Genomic DNA, 9,550 nt, shown 5'->3' with positions numbered 1-9,550 from the left:
GAAGAGACCACCGAGAACGGACCTTCCGAAAGTAAACTGGGAAACTTTCTCACTTACCGCCGCGAGCGGGATTCGAACCCGCGCCGACCAGAGGTGAAAGGCCGTGTGATTTGGGGCCCTTATTACGCTCAGTGTTGAAATTGCTAAATAAATATATCAAAACACCCAACAGACCAACCACTATATCTGAGATGAACATGAAATATGAAATACAACAAGTAACTTTTTTTTACCGAATTCTTCTATCGTACACACTGCGGCATGTGTGAAAACCTTAGTAACAAATTCGGATCGTATTCTTCTCACGCTGCTCCGAGACTATAACGTGGTTTTTCCAAAAATAACATCGGAAATGGAAGGCATTGCGAAAAAGCCATATAACCTTACAATAATAACCGCCTTCCGAGGAAGACTATACATTTGTATGTACATATAGCTAAAATTTCCTTCTGTCTCCGGGCTCTGTATTTCATCTCAATAGTGATACACATAATGTGAAAATTTACATTATTTTTATTGGTTGAAATGCTGTTCTTTGCAAGGGGTATAATATAGTGCTGATTTGATTTACGTAAAACTTCACAAGTTTACAAGCTTTCAAATCTTCAAAAGAATGAGGAAACGTAAAGCAATCTCGTGTAGAATTGCATTCTTGTATTTTCCCGCAGGCTGAAAATCTCGAGGCGCATTTCCCGAGCTTGCAGGAAATACCGGATAAGTGCGCTTATTTAATCACATTAAAAGATCTTTAAAATTTTGAGAGTATTTCTAAATTTCAAACATTTATTTACAAATTTTGGCATGTCCATGTAAAATTAAAACTAGTATATCACCTCCTTTCCAATTTATAGCTCGGTTGTATGAATGTTAAGGTCAAAATGATCTTTCGTACTAAATGTTCATAAATTAAACCTTGTCCTTTGAACAACATGTCTCATACTCTGGGTGATAATTTCCACACATGAAAAACTCGCTACCTAAAAACAATTCATTCACGCACATATACTGGAAGGTAATGCAAATTGTATGGATGTGTGTAACAGAAAAGTACATTGCGCTACATCTGGATTAACTTCTCCTGTATGCGTGCATCTATTTCAAATCTTGAACATTTCTTTAAAAGATAAGTCGTGAAGATGGGAAGTGTTTAAAAAAGCCATACTTGTTTCAGTAATCCATTGTGAATTTCTAACTTGATACAAACATACCAGCCATTTTAGCTCACCCAAGGCAAAGGCTGATTAAAATTTGTCCGTTTTCTGTCGGTGTCGTCGACGTAAACGTTTTCACATTTTCATCTTCTCCAGAACTACTAGGCCAATTTCAAACTCAGCACCGAGTATTCTTAGGTGAAGGGGATTCAAGTTTGTCCACATGAAGGACCATGGCCCCTTCAAAGTGGAGATAATCAGAAAAATGCAAGATATAGGTTGGGACCATTTAAAAATAGTCTTCTCAAGAACCACTGGGTCAGAAAAGCTAAAATTTACATGGACGCTTCCTGACATTGGAGTTTAAAGAGTGTTAAAATGATGACCGCCGAGGTATGTTAGGGCCACAGTAGGGGATCAAATTATACATTCAAATATAAAAAACGAAATCTTTTAAAATATTCTTCTCAAGAACCATTGGGCCAGAAGAGTGGGTATTTACCTGATGGCGTTCTGATATAGAGTAGATTCAGATTAGTACCCCGGGGTAGGGTAGGGCCATATTAGGGGATCAAATACATGCAAATATAAAGAAAATTGTCTTCTCCAGAACCACTGGACCAAACTCAGAACAATTAATTCTTGGTGAAGGGGATTCAAGTTTGTTCAAATGAAGGGCCACAACCTATTCAAAGGGGAGATAATCACAAAAAGGCAATAGTATGGTGGGGTCATTTAAAAATCTTCTCAAGAATCACTGATCCAGGGAAGCTGGAATTTACATGAACGCTTCCTGACATATATGTAGTGGAGATTCAATTTTGTTAAAACCATGACCCCTGGGTTTAGGGATGGATCACATTAGGGGTTCAAAATTGTACATGCGAATATATAGATGAATTCATTAAACAATTTCTTGTAAAGAACCACTGGATCATAAGAGTGGAGATTTAAGTGAAAGCATCCTGATATAGAATAGATTCAAGTTTGTTCAGATTACGGTCCCAGATGGTAGGGTTGGGCCACATTATGGGATCAAAGTTGTGCATGCTGATATATGGGGAAAATGGGATCAAAGTTTAACATGCTGGTATGTGGGAAAATTTTCAAGTAAAACTTTGATTCCATCATGTGACCCAACCCTGCCCTCTGGGACCATGATCTGAACCAATGGGCCATTTTCAATCAGACATAGAAAATGGAGAATCATGTTTGTAGAAATCATGTACCCTTGGGTTAGGGTAGGACCACAGAAGGGGATGAAATCTTTACATGTGAATGTATAGGGAGCGAAACATGACACGAGGCATCCTTCGGTGAAATCTGTTGATATACAAAGTCATATCCATCTACAAGGTATATGATAATTAGTGACTTTTTAGTCATTATCTTTGAAGTGTTTTTTTTTTTTTTCTGAACCAAGCTGCTTGTAGGATGATAGTTTTGCTCAAGCTTATATATAGTTAGAAACTGCTGCTCTGATGAGCGATGTGGCCCATGGGCCACTTGTTATTCAACGCTAGAACGCTTTGGGAAATTTTCATATGAGCATAGAAATAATTTTTCATCCGAGATGTAAAGTTTGTTCAAGGACCCATTTTGTATAAAATGATTATATATGTACATACACACAATGCATGTTCCTAATAGAGAAAAATCGCATTTTTTATCTTTGTCACATATCTAAGCAAGCTTTATGGTATGTAAAACAGTGCAATTTTTAAATAGTTTAAAAATTTGCATGATCCAGTTTTTGTCTTGTTCTTAAGAAGAATTTGAATTGCCATTATGCATCTGTGACTTGTTGATTCACCACAAATGTAGCTGATGGCAGATAATACTTGTTATGAGGTTTTTAAAAAAGAAACACATTTTAAATCAGAGTACGTATTTGTACACGTGTCTGCTCTAGATTACGCAAGTAAACTCATGTGACCTATTGTAAGTAGTCTGTGTTGTGCGCTGTCCGCTGTACATAAAAAAATGAACATTTTTAACTTCGTGATAACTACAATTCCAATTATTTTCAAATTTCGTATGCAGCATCTTGAGGGGGGGGGGGGGGGGGGGGGGGGGGGGGGCTTGAGTACTCCCTCACCACTTGGGCCTAATGGGCGGGGAAAAACTACCAAAACTCGATTCTTCTATACAACCACCCAAGTGTAAGAAAACCCAAATGCTTAGTTATGTAGAGCAGGAAGACTTCTATCAAAATCATAAATTTCATAATCCCCGAGGAAGAGCTTCTGACTCCAGGGCTGTGCCAAACTTGGTATACAATATATATGTGTAAAAAATTTCAAAAAATTATTTAATGCTACTGAAGATAAATTGAAACTAAATGAATATTTAGAAGGAGCAGTTAGCCCTTAACCAAATTGTAAGTTCCCTGACACTTTGTAGTAAGGGGGTGGTTCCAGAGTGAGCTAAAATTATAATAATGATTTTAAGACTTCTTTAAGGTTTTTGATACACCATTACATAGGAAAAGGAGCTGCCCCAATTGTGAATTTCGCAAGCCCTGGTTTTGACTGTAGGACGGGTTCAAATTCAGTGTTAAAGTTACATATACAGTATTGTATCATGAAAAGCCTTTCATCAGTATAGGCACTTTTGAGGACATTTAAAGGTATATGTGCCGTATTAAACGGTATTTTGTTTTACGTTAAAAACTAGGCCAAATGAAAAATAATACGATTTGATTGATTGATTAAATAGTGTTTAACGTCCCTCTCGAGAATATTTCACTCATATGGAGACGTCACCACTGCCGGTGAAGGGCTGCAAAATTTGGGCCTATGCTCGGCGCATACGGCCATTGAACAGGTATGGATCTTTATCGTACCACACCTGCTGCGACATGGGACCTCGGTTTTGAGGTCTCATCCGAAGGACCGCCCCATTTCGTCGCCTCTTACGACAAGCAAGGGAGTATTGAGGACCTATTCTAACCCGGATCCCCACGGGACTAATACGATTTGACAATTTCGACAAATTATATAGGGGTATTAAAGGAGTACTGGTTAACTGAATGTATGGAGAAAATGGTGATTTTCTGGTTTATATTTATGAAGAAGTGACGCAAGCGCACGAGAAAAATATTATTAGAGACATAATGGGAGCTACGGTATATATAGTCGTACTGAAAGGCAATTTCATTTCCCTGTCAACATAAATAAGTTGCATGTAGACATGGATAAGCTGCATGTTGACATAAATAAGTTGCATGTCGACATAAATACGTTGCATGCCTGCACAATTATCTCGCATGTCAACATAATCAAGTTGTATGTCAGCATAATTAGGTTTTATCTAACATGTTGGAAATCACATGTGGGCGTATGTGATAATTTTGTAATATTTTACAAATTCGTATCCGATTGCACTTTCTTGCATGTCAACATAGTTATATTGCATGTTGAGATAATTACCCTACATGTCGACATATTTATCTTGCATGTAGATATAAATTATAGAAACATAACTTACATACAGGAGGCAGAAATATGCCTTCATAGTATCGCTAAATGTGGCCCGTCAACAGCCTGCAGGCCCTACACGCTTTTACAGTGCCTTGTAGTTGTTTACTTTCAAAATTCCGCGTGCAACGTCATAAATATTTCGAAATGGGGCGTTCATTATCCGATTCGGAAAATACATAATTAAATACGAAATTAGCCTGATTACTTTTGAATCCAGTTGAGTTAAATTGTATAATTTGCAGAAAGTGTATAACTTACATAACTTGATATACAATACATGATTTTATCCAAAGAATACGGCATACATTTGTATATAGCTTTAAGTTTTAAGAACACATCTTGTTTTATACTTCTGTTGAAGTTTTGAATTTAGTTTAGATATTCAGAACAATACTTTTTATTAGATGCAAGGTGAAGATAACGAACAGTGATCAATCTCATAACTCCTACAAGCAATACAAAATAGATAGTTGGACAAACACGGACCCCTGGACACACCAGAGGTGGGATCAGGTGCCTAGGAGGAGTCATAACCCTTGGTACTAGTGATAGTTTTAACTAGTACATAGGCGATCGATTAGGCCTGCGGATCCCTTATTAGTTTACAGTTTGGAATTTGAGGTAGTTCTCCCCTTAAACCGGAGGTGAAGATAAAAACTAGTTATCAATGTAATAAATCCTGTAAAGAATGCAAAATCGAAAACAGAAAGAATAGATCACTAGATTAAAACAGCAATAACATTTTCGTCCATGCATGTCATAGCATCCTTTTGAAAACTGGGACGGGGGTTGTAAGGATCTTGACATGCAAAAATATATGAAAATGATAGAACTATTACAAAACAAACGTTAATCGTACTTCAGCCCAAACCTCAAAATCCTAATTCGGAGAGGGGTGGGGGGGTGGGGTAATTGTTTTACGTCCCGTAGAGACTTTCACTTATATTGAATCTTTGGAGGGGGTATTCTTCAATAGCTGACTTAATATAATGTTTAATTCTCACTTCTCCTTGCAGTGTATTATTTCATAGGGGTAGTGTCAGACGAGTGTCTGTAGTCGATAGAAAATATCGCAAGTAAGAGAAACAGTTTATAAATATGTACAAACCTATTTCTCAAGCTCAAATTAAATAATCATGAATGTTACATTATTACCTGCGGTCCTTGTTGTTAAAAATATGTATTTTACGACTTTTGAATTTCATCAACTTGCATGCTTAAACAAATGTTTTAGAAGTTTTTATTTTCCCTACGACCTGCGACCTATGAAATCCTGTACGTGTGTAAAATATATATTTAAAAAACTCCAAATGAAAGCATCAAACCACACTACAAAATTCTAATTTTGTAAAACCGTTTCCAAAGAAACACACAGAAACTGTAATACGAAATATTTTATTTAGAAATGGAAACTAAATTAACTAACGTTAAAAAAAGCATTAATCGTACCATCATTTATATATACACATTGTATAAGTCAAGAAACACAAAACTCGAATAACAGTGCAAACCAAATCATGCAATTTGAAAATCAATAAAAATTTCTGTTTTAAAATAAAAAATGAAGGGAAAAAAGAAAGAAATTAAAACATAAAAAAAAATAAAGATAGAAAAAGAAAAATTTACAGGAGAATAATTACCTTTCCTCGCTAATTGAAACTTCCTGATATTACCAGAATATCTGCTAGTTATCAACCACACGTAAGTAGTTTGCGACGCCGACTCTATCCTATGTAGTCAGCCGGCTATTATATTTAAACAAGAAACGACTGACCGTGACTTTATCATGCGGTGACGGGTGTTATTTTCAGTGCACACGACCGCGCACAAGGGCATATGCAAAGGCGTGACACAGCAGCATGGATTTAAAATACAACCCTGCTTGATAATTGTCTTCTGGAAGCGATAATTTCTATATATTGCCGATGAGAAAATGTTAGATATTTAAAACTCTCGGCAAAACCGTTGTCTGTTTATACTTAAGATAGATAGCACCGAGAGTAAATTCATCTCTCTCTCTCTCTCTCTCTCTCTCTCTCTCTCTCTCTCTCTCTCTCTCTCTCTCTCTCTCTTGAAATTTGATTATTACCAGCTATAATACATATGTACTTTTACTGAATTCCAAAATTTCACAGAACTTCTTACCAACAAAAGAACGATACATTGCTGGATTCAGTGAATGTTCTGCAAAAACCCTATCTTTGCTCCACTTAAAAATGTTAACTGTTTTGACTGAAAAACATTGATGTATTGTACCACAATAGATGCGGGAAGTGGTGTAAATCAAACGTAAATTGTAAGAATCTCCAATTATAAATTAGAAATCACAAAACCTTTCAAAAACATCAAAACGCAAAAGTGATGTTCATTTCTTATATTTTTATTCATTTACTAAAACACCGTTTGTTTACATTGCTTCAATTTTTTGCATAAAACGAACTCCTAGCCTCTGTCACAGAAGCTATTATGACGTACGTCAACACAGATATGACGTCATATTTTCTCACCCTATATATATATATATATATATATATATATATATATGCATGTGTGTATGTATATATGCAAGGTGAAGATAACGAACAGTGATCAATCTCATAACTCCTACAAGCAATACAAAATAGATAGTTGGGCAAACACGGACCCCTGGACACACCAGAGGCGGGATCAGGTGCCTAGGAGGAGTAAGCATCCCCTGTTATATATATATATATATATATATATATATATGATTCAATAAAAAAGCAGGAAAATATTGAGTTCCAAAATATATTTAAATCACTAGCGCTTTCTGGATTTTAACATCCATCCTCAGGTGAATACAAAAGTTGAAAAGACAGTTGTTTATCTTGTTGCCTTATGTGTAATTAATCAAATGTGGATCATGTGTACTGTCATCGTTGGATATATTTTTTCTACTTATTACCTATACCATGGAAATTTTGTGCAATATATATATATATATATATATATAATATATATAAAGCACAAACAAACAATTATAACACCCAACCTTACGTTTACCCCTAGGATCTAAACGATACATGTGATAATCAATTAATTAATATATATATATATATATATATATATATATTACATGTAATATATAAAGCACTAAATAATCACAACTAGGTACTGAAAATTTTCGCCCAAGCCCGGGGTCGAACCAGCGACGTACGGCACTCACCGCCTAGCAAGATTGTAAAACCAGTGCGTAAGTCCACTCGGCCACAACGACTTCCCTAAAAAAAGGAAGTTTTGTTATGCTCCTAAAGCGCTACTTATACACGCTGATGCAATCTCACACAGTCGCTGTGTCATTCAGTGTTTAAGATATTTTATAAGGAGAGTGGGCTACTTATAAACATTGATGCAATCAGTAAGTCCACTCGGCCACAACGACTAAAAGAAGTCGACTAAAGGAAGTAGTTGTGGCCGAGTGGAATTACGCACTGGTTTTACAATCTTGCTAGGCGGTGGGTGCCGTACGTCGCTGGTTCGACCCCGGGTTGGGGCGAAAATTTTCAGTACCTAGTTGTGATTATTTAGTGCTTTATATATATATATATATATATATATATATATATATATTCCTTACATGACATTATCAATGGAGAAGAGCAATGGACTGCACACCCTTATTCAGGAGCATAACTCTTGTAACATTCATTCTCTACGCAGAGTCCTTACTCGCACCACTACACCTCTGTCAACGGATTTTTACAGAAATCTTCTGAACATTTCTAATATCCAACATTTATGTTTTGAACTAAATATTCAGTCATATTACGAAATGCTTTTTGTGGAATGAAATTGATCCTAAATTTGGACTACTTTGTAAATGCCTATGAATGCAGGACATTCACGTGGTGGAGATTTAAATGTAAACATGGAATCAAAAACAAGAAAGACTGTAAAGAAAAATACGATAAAACTTGTGAAATAAGAGACAAGCTGCTGAATGGTAAAACTGTACTTAACAAAGTGCCAGTGGACTATGAAAAGAGCCTGGTGTATCACCTGTTTCTAGAACTTTTAAAGGGAAAGAAAACGAGAATGATTGTTTATATCATGATATTATATTGTCACGTGATTCCAAGCGTTGACAGAGGTGTAAGTGAAGCTTGCGTAACACGCCCTCTGGTGATTGAATGATGCAGCATTGTGAAGAATTTCTCCCATTCTGTGGTCGTTATAGTGAACTGATATTGTCTACGGATTCCTCCGTTTACCTGATCAAGTTATAGGACTCACGGTGGATGTAAACGATGATCACGGGATTCTTACTCCTCCTAGCCACCTGATCCCACCTCTGGCGTGTCCAGGGTTCCGTGTTTGCCCTACACTTAATTTCGTATTCTGTATTAGCTTATATTTTAAAAGATTGATAACTGTTCGTTATCTTCACTCTTTATTAGCAATATATTGTGCGTCATCGTATACTTAAAGGACAACACATGTTTCTAAACTTTTTCATTTTTTCAGCAAAATTAACTCTTTTTATGCCTAAAACTACTTTAAATATGTTTTAAATAAAATATTTTGCGTAGTTTTCGAGTTTGAAAGCGATGAAATTCAAATCTTGCGATATGCATATTTTCTTTTGCTAGTTTACGCGCCATTATGTGTGACGTCATATGCGCCCTCGGGTTTGAAAACATCTATTAGCCATTTCATAAACATATTAGATTTAATCGACAAAAAACCAATTGTCACGTTAACGGCATGTAAATAATAATGCATTAATATGTTTTGTGTCGTGTTCGGATGTACTAGTTGTCGGTAGAAAGAATTTAGACAGTATTTTTCGAAGGAAGGTACGAGAAAAAAGACTTTGATAATTTCTTTGTTGGAGCAAGAACTTTACCTTAAAAAACACACCCAGTCACCTTTTCAAACACCGCTTGGACAGAGACC

The sequence above is a fragment of the Ostrea edulis genome, chromosome 6 (assembly GCF_947568905.1).
Source record: "Ostrea edulis chromosome 6, xbOstEdul1.1, whole genome shotgun sequence".
Lineage (NCBI taxonomy): Eukaryota > Metazoa > Mollusca > Bivalvia > Ostreida > Ostreidae > Ostrea > Ostrea edulis.
This window is presented reverse-complemented; position numbering follows the sequence as displayed.